Source organism: Neopelma chrysocephalum, unplaced genomic scaffold, assembly GCF_003984885.1.
Source record: "Neopelma chrysocephalum unplaced genomic scaffold, ASM398488v2 Primary Assembly neopelma1_69, whole genome shotgun sequence".
Classification (NCBI taxonomy): domain Eukaryota; kingdom Metazoa; phylum Chordata; class Aves; order Passeriformes; family Pipridae; genus Neopelma; species Neopelma chrysocephalum.
This window is the reverse complement of record NW_020897729.1, coordinates 6,131,022-6,158,860: the sequence shown is the minus strand read 5'-3', so window position 1 is coordinate 6,158,860 and position 27,839 is coordinate 6,131,022. Positions and strand designations below refer to the sequence as shown.

Here is a 27,839-nt window from a genome sequence, read left to right as displayed (position 1 = left end):
ATCAGTACTACCACAGGCATTTGTTGTTGGCACACATACTGAATTTGGTGGCTTTGCAAGGAACATGAGTTTTTCTTTAAAGAAGATGCCAGCATTCTAGAGGGATAGTTCCTTCGGGTACTCTAAAAGTACCTTATCTGTCGTAGCAGCTCACTGAATGAGCTCTTTTCTGTCTACAAAACTTTTGACAAAGATGGCAAATCAGACAGTCCTTTCCCCAGAGCATGCCTCTTAAAACAGAAGGTTTCTACTAACAATAATAGAGTAACTACTCTTTTCTCTTTTTCCTTGTTGTTTGTTTTTTTTTAATTTAGTATAATCCAATTTACATTTGAGTGAATATGAGGTAAAGTCAGTGCAAGTTTAGTATCTGCTCAAGTAAAAAGAGATGGAAGTAGCTGGTTGCGTACTATGAATGAATTAGTTGTTTTTGCAAACATCTTGCAGAAAGACCTGGGGAAATACAGCTGCTGAAGTGTATGTTTCTTTGTTCCTTTTATTTTTTAGACCATGCTTATAACTTCCTTTGGTGTACATTTGTACAATGTATTTTAGAAATGTTTTGTCTTTACATTATTCCGTGACATAACTGCAAGCACTGCAAGGTGCTGAAGTTTCCTTCATGAGCTTAGTCCTGAATTCAAAACCACATTCGCAAGACTGTGGAATTCCATAAGGAATTTTAAAATGACAGATTTTCCCAGGAGACTTAGCCCAATTCACAGTGTTTTTAATCTTGTCTTTAAATGTCAACACCTATTTTGGCTTCAAACTGATATTTGAACTCTTCTGAAACCATCTTCTGGGTGCTGAGCATTTCTTGGGATTGTAGCCATCCAGAGAGGCGTGGATAAGACCAAAATTAAATGTCTAGACAGTGAATAAGAAATGTGTGTCCTGGAAAAAAAAAGCTCCTAAGAATCAACACATTGTGCCTGAGCTGAAGGATGCCTGCAGGCACCTAATAGGAAAAAATAAGCACAAACTGATGCCTGCCCTTATATATGACAATTAGCCCTTAAATCCTGGTCAACAGCCAAAACAAACAGCTGAAGCTTCAGATTTCAATATGCTGCACCTTGAAATTCTCATTTTACATTCAGGGTGGCACTAATAGGAGTGGCTGGGCCTCTTTGGTGCCTTCACTGCAGATGTGCTGTGAAAACCTGATTCCAGTGGCAGATAATCTTTATTCGTAATTCTTGTTCTGAATTATTTTGTAAGTTCTTGTGTATGAGAAACCTGATGTATTCTCAGTGATAAAAATCTTCAAGGTGTTTTTTTTAAATACTCCTGTGCATGAAACCGTAGTTTGCCCTTGTCCTTTATTTTCTTGACACCGTAGTTTGCCGTTGTGCTTTATTTTCTTTTATTCTGCCTCCTCATATGTTGCTGTGCAGGCATTTAAATTTGATATAACTAGAAAGCACAATTACATGCTTTTAAATAGATGTCCTTAAATGAAGGATTGCAAAATCAGCATGAGGACTCTTTTCAAATACAATTGAACAGTGTGAAGAAATTTTGTGAAGTGTAGAAGCTGTGAGACAAAACTAGTAAATATTTAAAAAAAAATTATGGTGAGCTAAAAAAAAAAAATATAAACCAAATTATTACAGAATAGATTCAAGCCCGTGTGTTAACATAATGCCCATGGGATTTAATCAGCCAACAGGAATGATCACCCCATCCACCAGCAGTTCCTTGGGCCAGGGTCTGGGTATTGTCTGTAGCAAACTAACCATAAAACCAAAGCAATATAAAAGATCTACTTTCCTACAGTGGAAATGATGTTTCTATTTCATAAGCAGAGATCATATGCTGGCTGTGAAGCTATTTTTTATTTTAATACCTTCTTGTAAAATTAATGGCTGGGAGTTTCATAAATTGCAGCCTAATTCCAACCATGCACATATAATATTGATTTTAAAAGGTGCAGCATCGGTATTATCTATTGGAATAATTTTAGTTCCAAATTTAAACTAATGTTACGAAGTACAGCATTTGGACCTAAAATATTTCATGACAAGAGCCCAGTAACCAATAAATGAAAAGCAACATTTCAGTAGGGTAGAAGGAAAGAAGGATAGAAATTGTTCTGGAGTAATGGAGTAGTATATTCTAGTATGGTGCAGACTTTTACTCATCTAAAAGTTATATCATTATGTAGAAATTGAGAGAAATTTCTTCAAAATCAAGTTACCAATAAAACTGTATGTCCTGAATTATATTTCCTTTGAGGAATCATTCATGAAAAAGTAGTGTTTTCTTATAGTTATGTGATAATTCTTCAATCTCATAGAGTCCTTATCTTTTCCTTAGATGAAAGAATAGCCCATTTATTTTGTAGCTTAGCTATATCAGTAGTCCTACTGTACATATATAATGCATTATTCTGAGATAATATCAAAGTTCCACTTAATCTGTTTTAAATTTTCATAGATAAGCAATGAAATAATCTCTGTGTTGCTACCATTAGATGTGATCCATCAACACTTATATGCTTCCTTCTTTAGAAGAATGAAACTGAAGGAAGAACATTTACTTTCTTGTCACAAAATAGTTCTAATTCCTAAATATCCCAATAAATAGCAATACACTTGCATCTGACCGATGTGGATGATATTGACTATTTATTTCAAATTTCATTATTAAGTATTTTTCTGATGAAATTGAATGTGAACTTTATTATTACCTTTTGTTAATAACTTATGATTCCCTCTTTTCATTATGATGAGGCCAGGAATGTATGGCTTTCGTTGTTTGGGTAATCAAATATTAAAAAAATATGTAAATGCATAGTGACACAATTCATCAATATACATTGTAGTCAAGGACAGTAATTTGCCCAAACACTGTAGCCTCTCCTGCTGTTTGTCTCAAACTTGCTTGGACAGGGAGAGTAGCATGGCTAATCCATCAAAATTCATGAAAACTCACTGTAATTTTGGAGCATCCAATAAAAAAATGGGCTGCACAATTGAAGTAAGATGAAAACTGACATGTTCCAGGGATGATACAAGTCAGCAATGTCAGAAATGAATGCTTTTATCAAACATGTAATAAAGTATCAAAGTAGTTGAATACAAACTGATTTTGATCCTTTTAGAGAGAATGTGACATCTTGCTACACTAAAACACTCTCCCTTTCTGACCGACAGCCTTGTATCAGCACGTCCTTTTTAATTTGGAGTGAGGCAGCCTTAGAGATTTCACTTCATCTTGGATAAGTGTTCAAATGCTCTGATAATTAAATAACTCAGGGGAAAAATGTGGGCAGTGACTCTCAATGAAATCACTTTATTGATTACTAGCCCAATATTCTTGTTAAAAAAGTCACCAAAAATAACCTCTGATATTACAGGCAGACATAAAAATATAATTGCTGGGTTTTGTTTTCTTAATGACTTTTTAAGTGAAGTTTTGGTTTGGTTATTTTTTAATTTCTTCAAAGCAGTTAATTGGCAAAGTCACACTTCTACTGGCTTATTTGAGCTTTGTATACACACAGAGACTTCACAAAATCCAAATACTTTGACAGAAGAAGAGATGCTACTAAAGATTATCTACTCTGTGATATTTTCTATATTTTTAAAAGATATTTTAAATGGTACACGATTTCTATGTTTTATTAATGCTCAAATCCACAAATGATCGGCTTTGTAGCTGTATTTTCTGTATTTTCATAAGATATTTTATATATGTCAATTTTTAAAAAAAGTTAACAATGCTCAAATTTACAAAAGCTCTTCTTTCTAACTCAACATACTGACAGCTGTACACTATAGTAAACTGGCAGACTTTTTATCACAGTTTTTTGAAAGATCCAAGGCAACAAAAAAAATCCCAAACAAAAATTCACTGGCTTCTTCTCAAATTAGTCTATAGTTGCCCTACTTCATGATTCTAGGAGTTTATTGATTTTTTTTTTTTAATAAAACAGCTTTAGAACACAAAGATGATGATCATGGAATTTTTAAATATTTTTTTTTTAATTTCCTCTCTAAAGTGTTTCCTTGAATATATCATTTTGAGGAATGTAATTTTAAATGACATCATTGCATCTGTCAAGGTGCCACCATGTGTTAATCAATCAGATTTCACTTTTTAAAACTACTGATTAGTGCCCTCTGATAGATAAATGAACCTGATGTAAGCAGATGAGCCCTCTCTTGTTTCCATTATAGTACTAATTCCATGTACTTTAGTGGAGTTCACTCTGGCTTCAACCAGTATGAGAACCAATGGTCTACATGAAGTGTGCATATAAATAATAATAAATAAATAAATAATAAAAAATATTGGTCAGATTTTTAGCTGCTCATGAAGTGTTTGAGCCCATAAGTGCAGATGCACTCTTGGAGTTTCAGGTGCAAAGTGAGAGGCAGCAGCTGCAAATGTAATTCTTTACATCTCAGAATAAAAAGTCTAGTTTTGTTCTGCGTAGTGAATATAAGACCTGTTGGGAATTAAATTATAAACCATATTCTGCATCTAATCAATAATCATCCAGCACTGTCCCCTGTTGGCATTGCTTGAGAGGGGAGTTCAGTCCCAAAGCTTAAAAGGATGCAGAGGAGCACTCTGAAGACAAAAGGCTAAATACTTATATTTATGCAACAGAAAAGCTTGATTAGACTCAGTGGAATAAATGCTCTGCTGTGGAATTTTTAGGTGTCATTAAAAAGTAGAATTGATCAGATCAACATAGAGGAAAAAAAAAGTTCCTTTTTCTCTTCTTTATTTTCTCTTGAAATAAGGAGAATGTTGCCTTGAATGGGCAGAGCTTGTGGCTCAGCACACTGTGACCTTTGAGGTTTGGATTTTGCTCTTTCAGAAGAGGGTTTGGCAAGTTAGTTTTTTAATAGAAAGCCCATATGTAATATAAGGAATTATATAAATACATTTAAAATTTAAAAAAATATTAAAAGTACTTAAATATATGTAACCTTAAAACTTTTACGTATCTTGTTTCTAATATCATTTATTGACCTTACCATGGAAGAACATTATTGGAATTTGAGTTGTCCGTTCAACTTTTTTCCTATTTTGAGAAGTATCTCTGAAAAAGTAAAAAATTCTTAAAATAACAAGAAATGCTTTCTTCCACCTGTCTTTGCTCCATCACTTCTGATTCTCTACCTCTTCCCTTTCTGTCACCTATGTCCCATCAAGTTCTGAGCTGAATGTCAAGTTTTAACACCTGGAATTGGATTTTCAACAGACTTTGCAGCTAATGTAATAATTAAGATTATCAGACATCTCCATCAGCTGAATGTTGCTGACTTTATAGTTTCCCAGTTCCCCTGAGCCAGTGTGAATGTTACCATGGGGCGAGCAGGATTAAGTTCGATCTGACTGTAAAGGAATCATTTGGGTTGGTTGTTGGTTTTGCTTTAGGGCTTGTTTTGTTCTCGGCTCTCAGATCTGATTTGCCACACAAGCTTTTGTGCCCGTGGAAGGGTGACAGTGAGAAGTGCATGTGGAGTGGAGCACAGAGGCAGCTATTTCAGCGACAGCATAATCTTTGATAGGCTCTGTAATTTGAACTGAAAGGGTGTTAAAATTGGCCTGAGGAGGATTATTTCTTTACATACACTATTGCAAAGTTGATTCTTATATCTGCTTAAAATGCATGCCTAAAATTTAAACAGTCTTTTCTGTGTCTGTTGCTGTTGTTACTCCAATAGAATTGTAGAAGCATCGTGGCTAAACCTGACATATAGTGACAAATTGCTACTTCTACAAAAAAAACCCCAACCAAACAAAAAACAACTGTGGCTGGGGTATGATTTATTTTGTACTTTGAAGGAGAACATGAGAAACAGATTACAAAGCCTGTTATGAAACTCATTATTACATTTGGACTTTAGGAACTCGCTGTGGAAGTTCTGATTGGAATTTATAAAACCTAATTAAAAGTTAATGTGTGAGGGCTGTATTTGTAATTTTAAATGTTGATGCTAACAGCTGAGCCCCAAAATTGTGATTTAGAAATAAATCTATTGCTTGTACCCATAAAGTGAACAGAAAAAACCAAAACCTACTCAAAACTTTATTTAGGTTTTATTGGTAAGATTTATGTATCTGTTATGCTTTATATAAATCTGTTGCAGGGTTTGTAAATATGCTTTTGGATTAGTAAATCCATTTGGACAATATTTGCTGAAAATCTAAGGCTTATGCATTACTTGGCACTTAAGGAAGTATATGCTTTAGTGAAATTCCTAAAAATACTTCCCCATTTTAGTGGTGGCAGCCTTTATGGTGAGTTATTGAAAAGCAACCTCTGAGAAGGTAGATTTGCATCTCCGGATTTTATTAGGTAACCACTGTTTTTATTCACCATTAATAAACCAGTTTCATAATGCAGCTTTAGTGTTGCTCAGTACCTAAAGAAAAATTAGTTCCTATGCTCTATGTTTAAGAAAGCTCCTTTTCAGAGTTAAATCAAACATGAATCTGGTCAGGCTGGAATTGTAGAGTGGTTTGCTATTTAGTTACTCAGACTCCAGTGTTTTTGCTGTGTGCTGTTCATTTTTTGCAAACTCTGTTGCTTGCCACAAGCTGTAGTTGAATAATCATAGTTTATTTAGTTGGGGAAATTACACGAAGAAATGAAAGACAAATTAATATCATTTTTTTTAACAGAAAGTTGTTCTGTTCAAGGGTGCATGGGTTTGGTTTGAATGGCACTGCCAGATGATAATTTTCTACAACCAGGTTATCAGATACAACAAAGGGATTACACTATATAACCATTTAAAGATTTTCACCTTCCCACTTTGGGTAGCCAAGATGAGAACTGTAACCAGGAGGACAAAACTGGTGGAAGGGCCAGAACACGTCCTGTGAGGAGCAGCTAAAGGCACTGGGGTTATCTTGGGAGAAAAGGAGGCTGAAGGGCAACCTCATTGCCCTCTACAGCTTCCTGAGGAGGGGATGTGGGGAGGGAGGTGCTAAACTTTCTCCCTGGGATCCAGTGAGGTGTGGGAATGGTGCTAAGATGTGCCAAGAGAAAGCTAGACTGGACGTAAGGAAGCATTTTTTTACCAAGGGGATGGTCAAACACTGGAACAGACTTCCTAGAGGGGTGGTTTTTGCCCCAAGTCTGTCAGTGTTTAAGAGGCATCTGGACAATGCCCTTAACAACAGTGCCCCTTTAACTTGGTCAGCCCTGAATTGGCCAGGCAGTCAGACTGGATGGTCACTGTATGTCCCTTCCAGCTAAATTAATGAATTCCATTCTATTTTCTGTGGATGCCTTCTGCTATGTTTTTTCTGTAAGACTATTCACAAATCTAGAAAGGTTTGACAATGAGTTTGAAACCAGCTTTGGGAAGTCTCATGATCTATATGCTGGTTACTTCAGCAGTGCACAGAACATGATTAATAATTGGGTCTAGAAATTTGCTTGATCCAAACATCAACATTAACCAGCTGATACAAAGCCAAAGGGCTGAACTCTTAGTGAGAAACATCTCTGTACTTTATCACCAGCTTTTATTTAAAATAGCAGCAAAATGAAGCGTAGTTTACCACGTCATAGGTCCCATTGCATGAGGTGATGCATGCATTGAAAGCACAGGGCTTCCAAGTTCCTAGAAAAGGCTGCATTCCCCTTTGGGTGGTTCATGGAAACTGCCTCCTGGAAGAAGGAGCTGTGATCCTGCAGCAGTGCTCTGATCTCAAATGATCAATACTTTTATCTTGACATGGAAACTATAAATTCATACAGTCTATCATATTAAGAGTTGCCATTCCTAAAAGTTTATATTGTAATAAAAAAGGCAACATGACAACAAATAAGATATTGTAAAATTATATGAGCGCATTAAAACAGGTATGTCTCAGAATCAGAGATCTGATATGAGGAGCTGTTTAGCGACTACTGCAAATACAATAAAAAACAGAGCTGCATGAAAGAACGTGAATAAGGGGAGTGTCTCTTTACTACATGACTAGAGAGAAAAGAGTAAATTTGAATTTAAATGAACACAGCCTGGAGAAGAACCTGAGTTAAATCACCAGAATTTTGGAATTATTAATTTTCACATAGCCAAGTGAGGAGGTACTTTAAAATTGAATGTCTGGTCTCCCTGACCATTTCAAATTTGAATACTATTTATATTTAGGGAAACTGTGATCCTAAAGAAGGTACTTTTCAGCTAAGAAAAGAGCACATAGCGAGAAGTACATGTTGGAATCATTGACTGAACACCTTTATATAGCACAGTTTGATTTTGGGGTAATTGCAGGACGAGGTTGGGCCTTTACATAAATATCATGTTGTCTAAAAGTGATAAAGAAAATGGGGCCACAGAACGATTCGGTCTCAACTGACATGAATGATATTCTTCTGAACTTGGTGTTCCAGCCAGTGCACTCCTTTTGATTGACATATCTAAGGAAAAATTTAAGCTTTTTTCTTCCTTTTTTTTTTCTTAAGATAAACTGAACAAACTTGCAGCTGACAGGATCTCACATGAGATCCTAATGAGGCAAAGAGAATGAAACATTTCTTTTTATGCTGAAGTGCCAAAACCATAATGACATTGTATCATGGTTTTCAAAGAAAATATAAAGACAGAAAAACTGGCTCGCAACTCAAAAGATATTTTGCATAATATGGTGGACGGAATGCTGAATTTTGAGGAAAACTTTTCTGTCTTATCCCTTTTTTCTTTTACCACATGAGACTGGGAATCTTTCTTTTGCATTCCTTTTCTCTTGCAGGAAAAAAGTCTCTGTCCACAGTAAAATCTCACAGGGCAGGGAGAAACAATGGAATGATTTCTAACTGTTTTCCAAGTAACCATTCTTTTCCAGATAAAGTGTGTTACAGATATTCGTTCAAGCTTTTCTAAACCAGCCTGTTTTCGGAGCTCTGTGTTTCAAATGTTTAATTTACATCACTGCATTTGAAAATAAAACAAATAATTAAAATAGAGTAAAAATAGCTAAATGTAAAAAAAAAAAAATCTAAATATGAAGTAGCTCTTGCTGAAGTAGCCAATTTAAAAAAAAAATCAAAGTTAAGAACTTCATTGACTTCAAAACTTTTAAAACATCCTTCGCTGGAAGGATTTTTATGTTTGAATTGAAAAAAAAAAAAAAAACTCAACAGCAATTATTGAAAATTTCTTTTCAGAATTTCCCATTATGCCTTATTATATTAAATTGACAGGGCAATGTTCACATGATTGTACTTTACTCCACCAAGAATATTGCTATATTTCTTTGAAAGGCTCCTGTTCCACTGATTTTCTATTGCAAATTGGATCACTCCTGCTTATGTCTGGAGATTAGAAGGAATGTAACTCCATACAGAAATATTACTGCATTCTTCTCCACTGCTTTAGAAGTAAATGAATGCACAAAACACGGTCACAGTGGGAAAGAAGAGAGCAGGAGTGTGATAGATGAAACAGAGTAGGTTTAGATTAGGTATTAGGAAGAAATTCTTTTCCATGAGGGTGGTGAGGTCCTGGCACAGGTTGCCCAGAGAAGCTGTGGCTGCTCCGTCTCTGGAATTGTTCAAGACCAAGTTGGACAGGGCTTGGAGCAACCTGGGCTAGTGGAAGGTGTCCCTGCCCATGGCAGGGGGGTTGGAACAAGATGACCATTAAGGTCCCTCCCAACCCAAACCATTCTATGATTCTATGATAGTATTTATGTCTTGACCGAACTTTCCACCTACTTCTAAAAATTAATTCCAAATCCCATAAAAATGCGTACATCTGTGCAGAGTGTATCCAAAACAAGAGTTTATGACCTGCCCTACTCATGTTACCTCTTTGAACACCTTCTCGTCACACCCGTGAAAAGATACATCATGGGAGACAGATAATATCCTAACATCCATTTTTGTGGTATGGACCAGTTTTGTGGATGCTGCATCACCAAATATGACAGTAGCTCTCTATAACCTATTTGATTACAGTGTACCTCAGAGAGCTTTTTTCTTTCCAAATTACAGTATGTAGTTAACAGATACGATGAATTTTTAAGGAAAGATTTCAATTTCAAATCTTGTTTCTTGTTATCTGGCACATTTTTTAATTAATTTCTATTTGCTGAAGAAGGACAAAGATACTCTAGAGCCATTTGTTTTTCTTAGTAAGACAAAAGTAAACAAAAATAAATTTTAAGATACTCGGTACAATTAACGTCTGAATCCATAGCAAGTGCTTTTATCTCATCATACTGTCAGAGTTATTAAATCATCAATCTCTCATTGACTAGTTGTCAGAGAAGGGATTCAGCTTTTTTTTCTTTTTTTTTTTTAAACAAAACTCTATCCATACCTGGAACATGTAATTTTTCTCCTCTGGGTGCCTTCTGCTGGGCTCTACAGCCACCACTTTTCCAGACCACAGTGCAGTGGAGTGAAGGACTTGTTAAAAGGTGCTTGGCTGATGCACTTCAGCCCCCATAAGTGTATCACTGGCAGAGATGTGTCCTGTGAGTTGGAAGGCCTTGACTTTTGACTTACTCAGCACTCATACACTGACAAGAGAAATTATATTCTCGCTTGCTGAAGAAAGCAGGTTGTTACAGGAACTTTCTTTTGGCAGGAGCACCCAAATTCTGACAAGCTTTGGACAGTTGTGCTGCAGTTACATAACAGAAGGCAGCAGCCACATGGGCACGTTTTTAAAAATTGAGCTCTAGTTCCAGAAAAAAAGAGCTATAAATCTGTGTCCCATTTAATATCTTATGCATTCGGCCTGTCCAGAAAGAGGTGATATGTTGGTGCTAATGATGTACTTTTCATCTTCCATTTCCATGCACAGTAAATTGCTGATAAGTTTTCCTGGTGGACTTTTAAAAGCAGAAGAGATCGATACACGCAAATGCATACAAAGTTTTTAAAATAGCAAGCCTTTAGAAAATATTACGGAGCGTAAAAGTGTTTCCCAATATATTCAAAATTGTATCAGAAACCAAAGCAAGGAAGTGAGAGTCTTGGCAAGGAGCAGAAAAAAAAGGAAATCTGTGGTTTCTATCAATGGATTTGATTTGTTTTTTCCTGCTTATAGTTCAGGCTATGTACTTTGTTCTGGCATTTGGAGAGGACAAAAAGAAGCAGAAATGATAACAAGAATTCCATGTTCTTTCACTACATTGGTTTATCAGTTGTCTTGCTTCTGTAGAGATATTTTTTATCCAGTTGCCTGGTTCTGGATTAGAGATAATTGTGCTACACAGTAGGAAACTTTGATAAATCTAGTAGGCATATGCTTGGGTGGGTTTGGGTTTTTTGCTCTTTTTCAGATGCTGTCAAGAAACATTTTTTTAAAGGCCTGTAGTGTCTTTTGTCATATTCTGTAATTTTCACTGTGACACTATTGGAAGGATGATGCCCTTTGCTGCTTGTGCTTTCTTTCTCTCAGTTACTATTAAGATTAAATATAGTTAGAGATAATTATGAGAATATATGAAATAAAAAACTTGCATCCAATCAGTGGAGAATGGATTCATGCTTAGTATATCACTTAGAAAAGCTGTGACATATGCTGCTGAAATAGGTTTCATTTAATTAAAAGCCTTCAAGTTTTGTACCTTTCAGCTTGACTTGCTTCACTGATGTAGATCATACAAATAGAGTTGGTCTTGTGAGAATACTGTAGGAACAACAAAAACTACTTCTTTGCCTTAAAATACACCTTTTACTTGTCGTGACTTTCCAGTATCTCATTTTAAGAGATTTATATAATCATGTCTTTTACTGTACTTAAAAAATAGGGGATTTTAGTAAAACATCTTAGTGCTCTAGAACTTTTGAAGGCAAGGAAATAATTGACCAAATTAACACTATCACAGTCCTCACTTCTATAAAGTATTAGTCTGTAATCCTTGGCAGTGATCATTTGCTGGTTACACAGCCTAAACAAAGTAGAAAAGGCAATCATTATTACACATGAATTAGGCTGAAATCTGTGTATTTATTACACGAGACTGAGAGATTGAGTCTCCAAACTCACCTTTGAGGAATCTACTTGGTGCTTCAGATATTACAGCCTGGTTGTACTGTCTGTCTTTTTTGTTTGCTTACCTACAGCATCTCTTACTGACCATAAATATTGTAGGACACTAGCCCCAAGTTGGGCTCCTTGGTTGTGTGTAAGGATGCTTTATAAACAGAACATTTTTGTAATCAAGAAGCTGCTAACAAGGTTTTTCCATGTCCTCATTCCCCTTTGTTTTTTCCTGCTTTTATATTATATAACATAATCTGTTAAAGTTGTGTAAATGACTTTTAAACAGAGGATTAAACTGGATAATGCATAGCAAAAATCATATGTTTCTCTTCAATACATTACTTGCAAGTTATGTTTCAGACCCTCAAATATGTAGCAGCAATTCAGTTAGTAGTCTTACCTTAATTTTTAAAAAGCAATTTGTAAGGGATATAAACATAGAGAACCCTCCTCTAGAGTAACTCTAATGTGAGAGATTATTTTAATTTAATTTCTCTGTTAACAACTTAAGGTGTGAGTTTACTTTTGTGCTTTTTTTTAATTATAATTTATTTTATTTTATTTTATTTGGGATATGTCTGTCCATAGTCTTTTTCATGTACTTCATGCATTTCTGTTCAAAGCAGTTGGCAGGGTATTAACTTGAGGAGCACTCTACTTTACAGCTCAGCTTTTTCTCCATCAGAACACAGGTCTTGTGTGTCACTCATAGGAGAAATATGGAAGCAGTCATGAAAAATTGGAAAGTAAACAGAAAAAAATATAGTCATTTGATTTACAGGTTGACACTTGTTGTTTTCATGAGCAGGCAAAGAAGACAGTGAGTTTCCAAAGGCTGAAAGAGTTGAAGACAGTACTTTTTAAAAATTTCTATTCTCAACTTGGACAGTTCCCTAAATTTTGATAGAAACTATGGAAAACACATGCTTGTTATTAAGCTTACTCTTTCTACCAACTTCTGAGTTTTATTTGAACACATGAAGCAATTCAACGTTTTTGGAGAGAAGCTAACCAAAGTTTAATACTGACAGAAGAAAATATTTTTTCTAGCCTGGCTTGAGTCCTTGTTAGTTCACAGAAATCTTTCTTAACTAGAAAAAAAAAAAAAAGGTGACCATTCATTCTCCTTAGTCTTTGCCTGAGCTTTTCAGAACTATTTGAACTTAAGCTAAGCACAGTCCACTTGCCCAAATTTCTGATTTTTGAGTGTATGATTTGCCTGGATTTTCTGCATAACAGAAAGAAACATTGTGAAGTATGTATTCTATTGTAAAAGTCTGCAGTCTCATCTGATGCATAACTGTGTTTCTTGGACTACTTTTACCATAATTTCCATAGTTGTAGTGGACTTTCAAGCTTCCACTCTAATGTGACTAGGTAGATCATCAAATTCTTAAAGGGTTACTTTGCGAGTGAAAACCTAATAACTTTAAATTTACCCTCTGTTCCAATAATCAGCTTTCATAGTGTCTCAAAAGGCAGCAAAACTCAAAATCTTGCTTTCAGAGGTCATGTGGGCAATACTTAAAATGATCTTGAGTCATGTGGTTTTAATAGAAACCTTTTTAATATTAAGAAAGAAACTCTTTCTCACTTTGAGCTTGGCTGGTTTAGTGCACTGAGACTGAGTTGTGTTGCTTTTCTTGCCTGGCTTAGCAGTTTTAATTCAAAGAAAGTAATGAAGAGAAAAATGCAAAACACATCCTTTACACTGCTAAACAGCAACAGTATCATGTTTATATTGTTTAGAAAATTTATTGAAATGCAGATTGATAGCAAGGGTATATAATTAGGCTTTACTGACTTTTTTTTTTTTAAACTCTTGTCTTTTAAATAAGTTCACTTTTCCTGAGAAGCAGATAGACAGGGAAGGGTTGACAATATCAGAGCTAAAAGCCGAGGTTGCCTGGTGTCCACTCATGTCTTTGAGTTGCTTTTGATATGTTATTCCAAAGCTCAGGTTCTATTTTCAGAGGGACTGGTGGTACTGGCAGATAAGCAGTTTAGGATCTTGCTGGTTTGCTGACTTTATCCCTTTTAGTTACCAGCTTTTTCTAGTACCTGTCATCTAACCTGGGGTGGGAAAACACATCCCCAAACATACAAGAGGATTCTTTTTAGCAGAGTAAAACCTAAATTAATTCTGGTTATCCTGTCTTTAATCAGTAAGACACAAGAGACAAGATTGTTAAGAGTTCTGCTGACCTTCAGTGTTTAAAATAATGCTGGTACATAGTGCAGATGACTACACATAGGGTTTTTTATTTGCATTAATTTAGACAGACTTTCTGACATGCTGCTGGCTATTTTTTCCCCTCAAATATGAAATCAGAATGAAAATAAAATACCCTGGATGAGATATTGTGACTCATTGTGATAACTCATGCTAATTGAAGTTAGATTTCAGGACGTATGAATTACCTCTGCTCGTTAGATTAAGATAAAGAACTTTGAGGTCATTTAGTCCATTCCTGCTGGTACAATACACTTAATTCCTTTCTTCCTAGGTTGTATTTAACTACCAAAGAGAAAAGTCTTGTGCTACTTTATTTGATGAGCTGTTCCACAGTCCACAATGACTTCTCACAAAGTTTTTTCCTTGTCTTACTCAACAGAAATAGTTTTTCCTTAATTGCATTACTTTACTTTTGATTGTTTCTTTTAATTTTTACTTGGAAACTTGAATTTCCTGTAACTACTGTGTTCTTAATTTCTTTGGTAAAAATCCTTTATTTTGAGATCAAAGAATTCTGATATACGCTAGCACTTTAATTATAAGCTACAGAATGATAACTGAATGAATAGGGTGAAGGCTTTTTTAGACTAGCAGGGCTGACAATTAAAAAGGCTTTTTCATGACTTGCAGCATAGCCTATTCTTTTTTTGTTAAATATGGCTATTATTGTAAATGAAGATTAATAATCACTAATAGCTACGGGGCTTCTTTAATGTAATATTCTGCACAAATAAAACCCTCAGCTTAGATGGTACTAGTCCCCCCTTCATCCCTTCTTTTGCAAATGTCAGTTGTTACTTGAGCAGAGTAAGCAGAAAAGGCAATTAACTCTGTCCTCTGTCTCTGGGATGTGGGGGTTTTGTGCAGAGGAATGCTGGAGGACTGGAGGTAAAATAAATATTAAAAAATCAGCATATTATAGTGGTGTAATCTGATACTGTGTCTAGAGTACTGCTGTTCTCAGAATGGAAAATTTAAACATTTGGGAATGGGCAGACATGGCAACGCCTACGGGCTCTCTTGGGACTGTGACCCCTCAGCAGTACCCAATTAGCAGTGCCCAGAAGCCCCAAGATTTAGTGTTATTTCCAGTTTTCCTGTTTCAAATATTTTGAGAGCTCAGTATTAATGATGTGAAATGGAGTTTGAATGGTGTTAAGAAACTTAGAATTTGTTACTTATTACCTACTGATTTTGGCTACTGAGTGAATTCTAAAATCTGTCTTCTTTTAAAATTTGTCTGTAAGTGAAAACTTTTTTTTTCTTTTTTTTTTTTTTGTTATAAAATCCAGTATTAAATATGAATTCTGATCAGTTCCTCACTCCAAAAATGCCCCATGTTATTGTATGAGGCTTGGATGAAAATATTGTTCATTAGGGTTCAGAAGCTGTTACAGCTTTATCCTGTACCCAAGAGATCAGAAGAGTTTCTGGAGGGCTTTTTAGTTTTTCTGAAAGTACAAGTGAAAAACTTTAAAATGTGGTTTGTGTTTTTGATGTGCTATGTAGACATAGTGCAAAATGTTCTAGAAATTTCACTCTGATATCAAAGCTCTTTTGAAGATTATTTACATTGGGTTTAAAGCTATTCAGAATACATCACATGCCCATACACATTGCCTTTCTAACTGGATGGGGGAAGGGGGAATCCTCAGAGTCTAGGAAGTCTTAGTTTATTTTTAGGTCTGAAAAATAGTCCTATCTGATACTGTCTTCAGTTTTAACATAAGGAAGAATTTTGAGATGAGTTTTTCTCTGATCTGTGCATTGAAGTGCACTTACACATGGGCTTGCAGAGGTCACTTTGGATGCAATCAGCACACCCACGAATTTGTTCACTGTGGGTCAATGCCATATTCTGCAGCACTTTTTCAGTTTGGGGGACAATTTACTTGGAATTTGACATAGTATGGGGAAATAATGCTGGGAACACACTGATTACAGTATGCTGAAGGACATTTGAAGACTTTTTCTCTGATATGATCTTCCTCAGCTACCCTTTTAATCTCTCCATCTCCCCTTTCAGACATTGCCCAGTCTCCTCTTGTTGTGCAGCAAGTTCCAACTTGTTTTTCTTTCCAAATCCTATACCTTTTTCAAACCCTATCCCCTCCACTCTCCAGTCTCTTAAGCAACTTCCCTTTTATCTTATTCTTTCACTTCAGTCATCACATCTTCACCCTTGTCCTTATATTTGGAGTACTTGGGCAAGACTTGTCTCCTTATCTATTTGCCCACATTGAGATCTCGCAATGAACATATATGAGATCACTTACAATGAACTCAGTTGTTCCAGACAGTTACTCTAAAACTGGAGACAAGTAGGCATTTGGCTAAGCCAAAGCAAAAGGATTCAATAGCAAGACCAGAAGGGAACAAAAATATGATGCTTACCAACAAGGTGAGTTGGGGCATTGGAGTTGTGCTTACAAGTCTCACCAGAGAGTCTTAAGTAACCTGTGCCTTGCATAATTTTTTTGACTTTAGCGGCTTTAAACTGAAAGAGAGTAGGTTAAGGTTGGATGTTAGGAAGAAATTCTTTACTGTGAGGGCAGTGAGGCACTGGCACAGGTTGCCCAGAGAAGCTGGGGCTGCCCCATCCCTGGAAGTGTTCAAGGCAAGGTTGGATGGGTCTTTGAGCAAGGAAGGTGTCCCTGCCCATGGCAGGGTGGTTGGAATGAGATGATCTTTAAGGTCCCTTCTAACCCAGACCGTTCCATGATTCTATTATATGCCATACCCCCACTCCTTTAATTCTGTAGAGTGAACTTAAAGTAAGTGAAAAAAGCTTTAGATTAGATGTCTTTTGAATTGTTTTCTGAGACATGTAATGTCCTTTTTGTGCTAGGACACTAATGCTGATTCTAAATAGAAAGATATTCAGAACAGGTAAGTACCTGGAGCAACCACAGTGCAGTTCTGTATGTAAATACTGATTTTTAGTTTTTTTCTTAGCAGTAACTGCTGTCATTTGAACAAGTAGTAACATTTCCTGCAGTATCGTAAGATTATATGCTTTTAAAATGTGCTTCTCTGTTTAATATTTGCTGTTGCCATCACATCATGATGCCTTTATCATTTTAATACAGAACCCACATAAAGATAGGGTGCAGTGGAATGGAATGGCCATCATAATTTGGTGATTTTAGTAACAGATGTATGATTACAGACCCAGATGTGGTAATAAATCTCAATTTTACCTTCAGATACTTTGAGTTTTATTGCTAGGGTTCCTTATGAATTTCAAGGGTTATTCTGTAGCACAGAACATTCATCTGAGTTTTCTTTCTCTGTTTCTACAAATATTTTGTGATGACAAAGACTTTTTATTGGATTTTTATTAATTTTTTTTCAGGGACAAGTTAGAAGGGTGAGGGTATTCTTTTTCAGGTAAAATGGTAGCCTCAGGAGCATGCCAGCTAATTATAAAATACTTCAGTAGGTTCATTAAACTGACCTGGGATTCCCTAAGACTCAAAGAGTTTGTCAGACTTGGCATTTTCCCCAAGCCTGAGGGGAGCTTACTCAGGCCCAAACACATTCATCTTTAATTAATGTTTTCTTTTTAAAATAAAACAACCAACCTTACCCCACCTTCATTTGTGAAGTTATACTATTTAATTACAGATCTCCTTTTGAAGTTTAAATTTCAAATCATTATTGTAAGTCAACCGATTACTTCTTATTCTAGTTACATTGAAGATTGAATGTTCTGATATGAAAAATAGTGAGAAAAAATTCACAGAAATTCCACCTTTGAATTCTAATACTAGAAAGAAGGTTAAATACCTTTCTGACTTGGTAAATACTATGCAAATATACCCAAGAGCAGACTCTAACCCTAATTAAAGTAATTGCCTAACAAGGAAATTGAGCCTCATCGTGGTACTGCAGCCTCTCCTGGTGTCTGGGGATAGCATAAGTGTATTATCCATATAATTCTCCCTTAAGGTAGAATGTGTCTTTTAATGTTTATGGGTGTTTTCTATAAGCTTTATCCTACAGAATGATGTATTTTCAGCTCCCTTTGTATCCTCAGCCTGTGGTTCACTGGTGTCTCTCCCTCAGGGCTGGTCTGTCGTGTTTAATGAACTGTCAGTGCTCCAATCCTGACTGATTAGGGTGACCTAAGTGGAAAAAATTGCTGTACCTTTGCATCAAGGGGTGGCAAGAGAGAAAAGAGCGATGTGTCCTCTCTATAACCATTAAATATCAGCTTTTCTGAGTCTGAGAGGAGAGGAGACTTTACTATGCAATGTCATGAATCTTTTCATAAAGACTCTGTTGAGTCTGTGCTGAATTGACTGTACAAGTTTGACAAGTTCCTCAAGGAACTATTGCCTCAACCCCTCATGGAGGGATTCTTCAGGTTCTTCGACTCCTAAATTCAATTTATTGCATCCATTGTCCCTGGTTCTCCCTAAATCCTGTTTCTCTAAGGACTTACTGCTGCCTAGCATACATTCTTCTTTCAGTATGGCCACTTAGAAGACATAATTGCAAATAAAATTCAGGCAAAACAGGAGATAATTTGAGGCTCCTCTAATAGCATTTCCTCATCCTCATCTCACAATCTCCATAGTCAAGTCTGACTCATTTTGAAGGTCATGCAATATGAGATTTAAGGATGGTGGTGTATTAATGCATCTCAGTGTCCTGATGTTATGATCATTAATGTTGAAGAAGTGCATAAATGGAATGGAGATAGATGAGGAAAAATAGAAAAAAATGTATTGTCACAATTATGGAAGAAAAATAATAATGAACATCAAGGAGAATGACTGTTCGGTACTGAAGCAGATTATATGTATTATTTTAATTAAGAGTGCCTAATAGTACATATGGTTTCCCTTGAATAATAATTGCATGCTGATGAAGTATGATTAGAGACTTTTTTTTTGGAGTTCAATTAAATCCATTTCTGTAAAAGGAGAGTGATTAAAAAGATGATATCAAGGTCTAAACTGAAAGCTGTGGTTGAAACTTCCTATTGCAGATTTCTTTATTATTGCACTCCTCTGATGACTATTATCTAGTTTTTAACAATGCCACAAGTTTCAGATGGAGCAGAAGAACTGGCTTTACAGATCAAACTTAGCAAGTACTTGGATGTCCTTGAATGTATGATCCTGGGATTGCACCTAATTTGGGAAGATTCTTGGTTCATGCATGTATCTTGAAGCATATGAGAAGATACTTTGATTAATTAGGACTGTGAGGCAACACACTGTTTTCTAGGCTGCTCTGTTTCTGTGGAGTGCTTGTGAACCTGGGTGATTAAATGCAGACTTGCACTGCTGCTTGTTTTATCTGCGAGTCATTACTGTCTGCCTTGGAAGGCTCCGAGACTGGCAGGGCCCAGCCAACTGTCTGGCAACTGTTAACAAAATTATCAATTATCTTGTTGAGTCCTATCATCTTGTGCTTTGATTATCCTGTGAGTAAGGGGGACTGGTTATGCTAACATCCTGATTGTCTCCTAAACACATACATAAGTCAGGGAAAGGTAATGATGTTAATTAACTGGGAGCAAACAGGATGAAGGCCTTTAGTAGCATGGAAGAGCGTGGTGCCCAGGCTGTTAATCACAGCATTCTGTGTTTTCATACCATTCCACAGGAGGCTACACAAGTGCATCCTGTCTGTTATTCTGAGGGGACTTTTACTTTCTTTACTTGAAACTTTCCTTTATGGCTTAAACCAGAAAAAATACATTTTTTTGTCCTAAAGTGTGTGTATTGATAGCTAGCTGCATGTTTTATCCTGCAAATGTCTGTACTATATATGCAAATAAAGAGAAAAAGTAAGCTATGCAGTTCTGGTTTAAGGTAGTAAAGACCTGTCCAAGATGCAAATTCTGTACATGAGCATTGTCATTAGAGATCTTTGAGACTGGAGATGAATTTTGCTTCATATTTCATTATCTACATCTCTTTCTACCAGAATAATAGCTAAATCTGTTTCCTCAGGACTGCCTGTAGCCAGCTTCAGGCAGCTAGCATTGCTGCTTTAAAAGGGATCTAGCACTGCTTCCCTCTCCTCATCTATACCTGAAGAGGGTCAGAGAATGAAAGCATTCAAGAGGTCATTTTCTGTACAGTGATGATATCTTGGTTCATGGGAATGCTATATGCAAATCATTCTGCTTTAAAGCAAACTTTTCTGCATTCATCACTCTCCAAGTCTGCAGCTGGTAACCAGAGCAACCTGGCTTTAAAGTTGGAGGTAAAAAAAGAATTAGCACTAGAACAAATTTTTTAAATTCTCTTTAAGAAATCCAGCACGAGGGTTTGTAATGATGTAAAGATTTGTGTTGTCATGGTGTGGCCTCCTCACCCTAAGCTCAAGAAGTGCAGAAGAGCATTCTATTACATCCTTCTGCATGTTTGTAATTTTCCACACTAGGGAAAAGTCTAACTTCTTTTTTACAAGAGGTTTTAATCTAGTGGCCCTTCTAGAACTTAATCTAACTCTTTCTTTGCACCTGGATAGCACTAGAATTTGACACACATAAATTACATGATTAGAAAGTCATCTCAAGGTCATTGCTACTCACAGTTATGTGCTCTACAGCTGACTTGGTGGCTTGCTGTGTAAACATTAACCCTGGGTGTTCTGTGCAGGCATAAAGTGGCTCCGCCTCAGTTCCAAACAAACTGGGTTGAGCACAAGTTCCACAGTGCCAAGCCTAACTCAATAAAGCTATTATCTTGGAAGTGAGTTAATCACCCCTATTGTCTGCCCTGAGGTAACAAGCTCGAGAACTGCCAAAATGGGCCAGGCTCTGACTGTGTGAGGAGCAGTGTGATGACCCCTTGGTGTCTTATCCCCTCCACTGGTGATCTGGATAGAAGGTAGGACTGGGAAGAAACTCTGTATAACCTCAAGGAGTTATAACCCAGGGTATGGGGTATCATTGCTCACTATAAATTAGTGCCATTTAAAATATATCTATTTTAATAGAATCATAAAATCATATAAAATCCTGACCCACAGGATCACTGAAGTCCAACTCCTGGCCCTGCACAGGACAGCCCCAAGAATCACATCATGATATCCCATCTATTAGGAGATTTACGTAAATGCATTTAGGTATGCACAAAATACATATCTCTGTATACTTTTTATGAGTATGATCTGAGAAGTAGTAATTTGTACATGCACACAGAAAACAAAGCAGAGATAAGTATAAGTTCCTTTTTTGTGCAAGAAAGTGAAAGTAGTGGGATGAATGATTCCTCCCAGTTGTGAGTGAAATCTATATAAAATGTACCTTCACTGCTCTAAGTGCCTTATATTACTAAATTGGCCAACAAATTAGATTTTAAGCAAATAAATCACTTAAGAGCGTAATTTTGACCTTAATTTCTCCATGCCTCAGAACCTCATCATGAGCCATGTAGAAAACATAGTGTAAATAGAGATCTGTATTCCAGTGTCATCCCAAGCTGTCATAGTTCTGGCATATGTGTAATTTTAGGGATACCTAGTGCTGTGTGCCACCACCATACAAATAGTTAAGTGCTGTTTGCTCTGCACAGGATACCTGCAGAGAGGGAGAATCCATGTTTTATTCACAATCACTTTTATTTCCTAATCAGTATTTTCTGTGCTAAGAGTAAATAAACCAGTATTAAATTATAGAAGGGGGTGTTAAAATAAAGTATTTAATGTCTGCAAGACCTCACACTTTCCATGGTCAGAAACAGCTATTTTTTATGAATTACTGTGCTCTTGTTCACCTGCTGTAGCATAGACTCACTGTACTCCTTTCTCAGGGAGCCCTCTACTGACCTAAAATGCAGTGTGTTCAGCTGAATGATACCTCAAAATATCATTTGACCTGTAATGTAAATACATGCCCTGGTGCCAAGGTAAATTTCAGTAAGAAAAAAAAAACAAACCACATATGGTATTACTAAATATTTCAGAAATTCTTAATTTTAAAGGTTGACAGCTTTAGTGCAAAACAAACATGTTTGTGGTCAGATTTCTGTTTCTCTGTCTAAACAAGGGAATGTGGTTTTCAGAAAAATAGAGGGTCAAAGAACTGGCTGTTTTCTCATTTTCTTGCCTCTGACTTTTCTTGTATGAATCAGTTAACTTTTTTGGAGGGTGATGAACTCAAGAACAACTGCTGTGTAGACTGATTCTGCGGGAAATTTTTCTACAGTGAATTGAGATCCCACTATTAAAAATGCTCATTAATTTATCATGAGTCTCACAACTGCTGCCATTCATATATTAACACTAGGTTCTGAAATTGGTATTGCCAGGGAATCACAGATTTCATTCAAATAGACTCAGTATCTCATGCATAATTAAAACTGTCTGATAACATGAAGGAAGTCGGGTGGATGGGAGGTATCAGCAGAAAGCAAATTCATTATATATAAAAATATAAAAATATTTCTTTAATTTTGCAGGGTGGAGAAGTTAGGGAAGGCTGATTATTTTAACATTTGAGATTGCTAATGTTGTGGTTCTGAGAGGGGATTTTAATATATGGAGGGGTTTAATTCCTTATTTACATGGGTATAGGAACTGGAGCTGTTGTTTATCGTTGGGTTAATGCCTTAAGATCTCAGCAGGTCACTCTGCTCATCAGTACATGGGGAAAGAGAGACCCTTGATGCAGAAGATGAACACGTGAGACTGACAGTGCAATAGCCAGCCAGGGAAGCTAAACCTTTTCATTTACAAGGAAAAACAGGAGAAAAAAAAGTGTTATTTTCAACATGCTGTTATTGATCACCCTAAACAGCACAGAATCTTCCCATGGTCTTTCCTCATCCATGAACCCCAGGGATAAAGTGTGAAGGGAGAGGTGCCAGGTGTGAGGGCAAACGTGACTTGAAAAGAATGATGCTGATATCGAAGGAAGTTGAGGCTCAGAGTTCAGGTGAGCTGCTCAGTGTCCAACACTGCTCGGTCATAAGGGTTGTTTGAATCTGTAGTAGGCAGCAGGGAGGGCTACTGAGTGTATTTGGGAATCTGCACAGGTCTGTGGCACTACTTTGTTGCATTATCTGCTTTCTAACGTGGTTTGTCATGGTTTTGGTAGATTAGCTGCCATGTGTGTGCTGGTTTTCCCTTAAAGTGCACAGATCTCAGTAAAGTGTTGCTGATATGCATGGAATAAATTTACGTAATAACTCTCTGAAAATTATAGAGAAGAAAGAAAGAAGGAAGAGGGAAGAAAAAATATGTTGTGGAGGTTTGGGGCTTGAAATATAAAGGACTTGTTGCTGCACAACTCAGGTTTCAAGTAGCTGTGTCTAATTCATTCCAGCAGGTAAAATTGGACTATGACACTACTGAAGTGCTGTGTTCACAGAGGGATAAACATGGCAGTTTACCTGATTTTTTAAAGTTGTGTTGTTTTTAACTTGGCATATGAAGAGATCTGAGATGTCTGTTTAGATTTGAACACTCTTAACGTAACTAAAAATGTCCTAAAGGCTCAGCACTTACACCCACTGAGGTTTGCATAGCGCAGGCACGATACGGAACAGTTTCAAATTTCACTAGACAAAAAACACTCAAAAAAACCAAGACTAGCATGTGAACTTCTGTGTTAAAGAAACTGCCTGCACACTGAATGCTGATGTTTATTCTAGCAGATTGATCTCTCTCGTGCATAATATTTTCATATCTTCATATCCACTAAATATGTTTTCATTTTATTCATTTTATACATCTTTCTCATCCTGTGGCAGCATGGAGGATGGGTTGCCATGCCTGCCTTTTCAGTAAAACCAGATAACATTAAAGACGTGTCCCTGCAAGGCAGGTTCAGTAAAAGCATGCCCCCAAAGCCAAACTGAATCTGTGTAAAAGTGACTGTGTGCAGCTTTTCACATTTTTCCTGGATTTAAACTGTTCATATTAAAAAAAAAAAAAAAAAATTGTATGCCAGTAGACATGCTGTACGTTGTTAATAGGCAGCTTGGATATTTGAGTAAGGAAGTTGCCTTGAAAACTGGGCTTAACTCACGGAAAAAACAGGTGTGAACATAAAAAAATAAACAACTGTGATGAATCCCCCCCAACTCCACTTTATTTAGTTTTCTTATTTTCATTGTGATGCAGCTAAAAAAAATAAAGGAGAGATATGTAATTTACATAGAGGAAAATATTGTGTGTGTTTAAACCAGGTATTATTTTTTTGCCACAGTCCTTTAGAGAGTGGTGCAGATCCACCTGATGTCCTGAGAACTGGCTTTTATAGTGAAATCGGGTTCGTAAGTTGGGTAGAATTGCAAGAATAACTAGCTCCGAAATGAGTAGGTTGTAAAACTTTGGAAGAGAGAGGAATCTACGAGTTCATTTATGAAGTGTCATGTGATACTGAATCATCTTTAACACCAGCATTTTTTGAAGTTTGTGAGGTTTTTTATCTTTTTGGATGTGCATGGTGCCAGAGAGATAAAAGGCAGGGACAGTAGTTATTTCCTTCCTGCAAAGATGTTTATGCTATAAGGTAAAAGACCTTAAAAAAATGTTACTTTAGTATAAACCTATTGAAAATATTCAGATTTATTTTGCAATATGCATAGAATCCCAAAAAGATTTGTGTTGGAAGGGACCTTAAAGATCATCTTGTTCCAACTCCCCTGCGATGGGCAGGGACACCTTCCACTCTCCCAGGTTGCTCCCCAAGCCCCATCCAACCTGGCCTTGAACACTTGCAGGGAAGGGGCAGCCACAGCTTCCCTGGGCAACCTGTTCCAGTGCCTCACCACCCACTGTATAACTCTACGATTATTGTTATGTTTTATATTATTATTTATCTCTAAAGTAATTGGAAGTTGACTAAATACATTTTTGTTTGCTGAAGAACACCTTTCCCTCAGCCAAGTATAGTGAAAGTGTTAAAAATATGTAAGAAAATCATTATGGAGTGAATTAGCATTTGAACTCTCAAATCCTTCCTTAGACATTATAACTGTGCAAATGTTACATCAATTATTGTGTGTATCGTATGCGTATTATTATGTATAAATGCTATTTGAGAAGTTGTCATTAGTGTTTTAACCACTTCAGTATGGGAATAGAATCAATTATGCTGCTTTAGCATTTCACTTTAGGAGAAAATTGTTGTCTTTACTCTTGGCTAAGTTATTCTTGCATTTAATAATTCAATAGTCAGTCTGATCCATTTTTCACCTAGGAAAAGGGAGCAGAAGCTTGTCTTTATTTTCCATGTATATTCAGTGTTGTACTCGTGGGAATTGTATATCCAAAAATAAGACTATAAATAAGAAATCAGTAGTCTTTTCTGTCTTGCTGCTTTATGTGGGTTTGATATATGCTTCTGCAGCATTATTACTTACTCTGTTCAAATCAATGCTCTGAGCTTTCCTTTAGGTGATTGATTTCCTCCAGATTAGCCTACGAAGTACGTGATTTAATAAACACTGCTGTTACCTGTTTGCTAACACACAGATGTCTGCAGTATTACAGACAGAGATACTGTAAAATTTCCAAAAGGGCTTCAGTCAGTCATAAGATTTTGATGGTGCAACATTAGAATAGGAAAGAGAAAACAGCTTTGGTCTTACATAGTTGAAAGCAAACTAAAATCGCTTGGAAGAAATAGAAATAAGACAAGAACTTACAAATATGAAACCAGACTCTGTAGGAGATAATGATGAAAGAAAGATACTTATTAGGGTATTGTCCTCTTTAATGCCACTTTCCTGCTTTAGAAAAGAAGCATTTTTTCCATACTTCTGTGTTTTTAAACATTGCGGTAATAGATTGTAAAGTATCAGTAGAAATGTGTAACTGTTGATGTCCCTCCCTAAAATATATCTATGAACATGTATTTGCATTACCAAGTTTTTGCAGAAATGGGGTGTCAAGGAGAATTTGAGTGGTTTGTGTGATACAGTGCTATTTAGGGTTCAATGGCTTTGGGCTCCATGTAGAATACCTACTTTTTATTAGGATGTTATTTCATAACATTGCTTATCCACAGCAATTAACAGAGTGTGAATGTTCTGGGCAGCTGTATCTTGAAAGAGTTCTGTGCAGGACAAGGAAGGATTTTGTGTGGCATTTGGACATTTAAAACAGATTTTTTTACAGTTGCTCATGGCTGGATTATGTGGTCCTGGTTTGGATACAGTTTGGTACAGGTTTCTGTTTGCCCTCACGGTTTTATTTTTTTGTATTTCCGTAATAACTCTTTGATATCTGAAAGACTAATGTTTTCTAATGCTTTCCAACCCAGACACTTTCATGTATAATCACTGTTAGAAAATGTAATGGCCTTCAAACACTGTTGGCCTGTGCAGCTGGGAAGTTTGGAGAAAGGTTTCATGAGAGGTTAATGTGTAGTATTTTAACACAGATGTCCAAACACAGTATTTTTCATCTTTAAGTTCACTCTTAGTTCTTTGTTATTCCTGATAATGGCCTGACATAACATTATTCCTCCCTGGTTTTTTCTCACTGTATATATGGTAGGGGTTTTTTTATTTCATACCTTTTTCAATATTGTATTCTTTGGGGGTAAATCTCAATAGTTTCACAGTATGTCTTTGCTCAGATGGAGGCTGCAGTCTGATACACAGCATGTTCCTTCAGTCTCCATACCCGAACTTGTCTGTGGCCAGGTCATTTCTTTAATGCTTTCTGAGAAATGTTGTGGGGTTCTATTAATCTTTCTCCAGGAAACTTGTATTTCTGATATTACCCTGCTTTCATCCGCTTTCCTGGGAGATGGTTTTCCTTTTCAATTGCTGTACTATTGTTTTTAATATTACTAAGGCTTGTTGCTTTTCCTGCTGCTTTCTATTGTAGAATTAAAATGCTACTTTTGACACAGAAACTATCATATTGCTTTTGAAGGATAGATATTATTCTTGCTCCCCCAACACCTTGGGAAGTATTGTACCATACGATTCTATTCAGTCCACATTTTTATCACCACGGTCACCATCACCTGCAGCCATCATTCCATTTAAAGCACAGCCTTACGGGTATTTTTTCCCTTTTTGCAATATCAAGATATGGAGAAGATGAATGAAAGTTTCTTGCATGTTTTTGTCAGTGTGTTTTTACAGCTCCCATGAACAGTGATGGACTTGGCAGCCTAGAGACTGAAATCCTCTGTTTAATCACAGGCTGGGTATAGTTCAGCAGAAAGATGTATTTCTATACACAGCCCCTGTAGCATGTCTAAGCCTCAAGCTGGAGAGCCAACCTTCTAATAAGTGGAAAAAAGCTCTCAGGCCAGTCAGTCCCTGGCCTCATCTGTGGAACTGTTGAAAAAGAAGCATTTATGCCATTGAGCTTTGTGACAGGTGCTGACATCTAGTCTGGAGTGGACTGAGAGTTCTCTTTCATTCATTTGGGAATGCCTTCCTGTAATTTACTGTAACTCACTACACAGTGTAGTGTTCTCTCCAGTTTGGAAGCTGTACATCTGTGTGCATTGAGTTGTCACATAACACTTCAAAAGGCAGTGGGTTTTCAGGTCAGCTTGCATTTAACCCTGGGGTTGATCTCCAAATCCTTAATGCCTGTGATCATTTATTTTATTTTAGTTGTGTAAACTCTCAAAATCCAATAGCTAAAACCAGAGAACTAAGTAAAACAATAAACCTCAT

The 27,839-nt window shown here is 36.5% G+C and overlaps 1 protein-coding gene across 9 annotated transcripts in view; it reads left to right on the top strand.

Annotated features, from left to right (window-relative positions):
- NAALADL2 (N-acetylated alpha-linked acidic dipeptidase like 2) overlaps positions 1-27,839 on the top strand; it is a 457,652-nt gene that overhangs the window by 402,781 nt on the left and 27,032 nt on the right. The window lies entirely within an intron of this gene.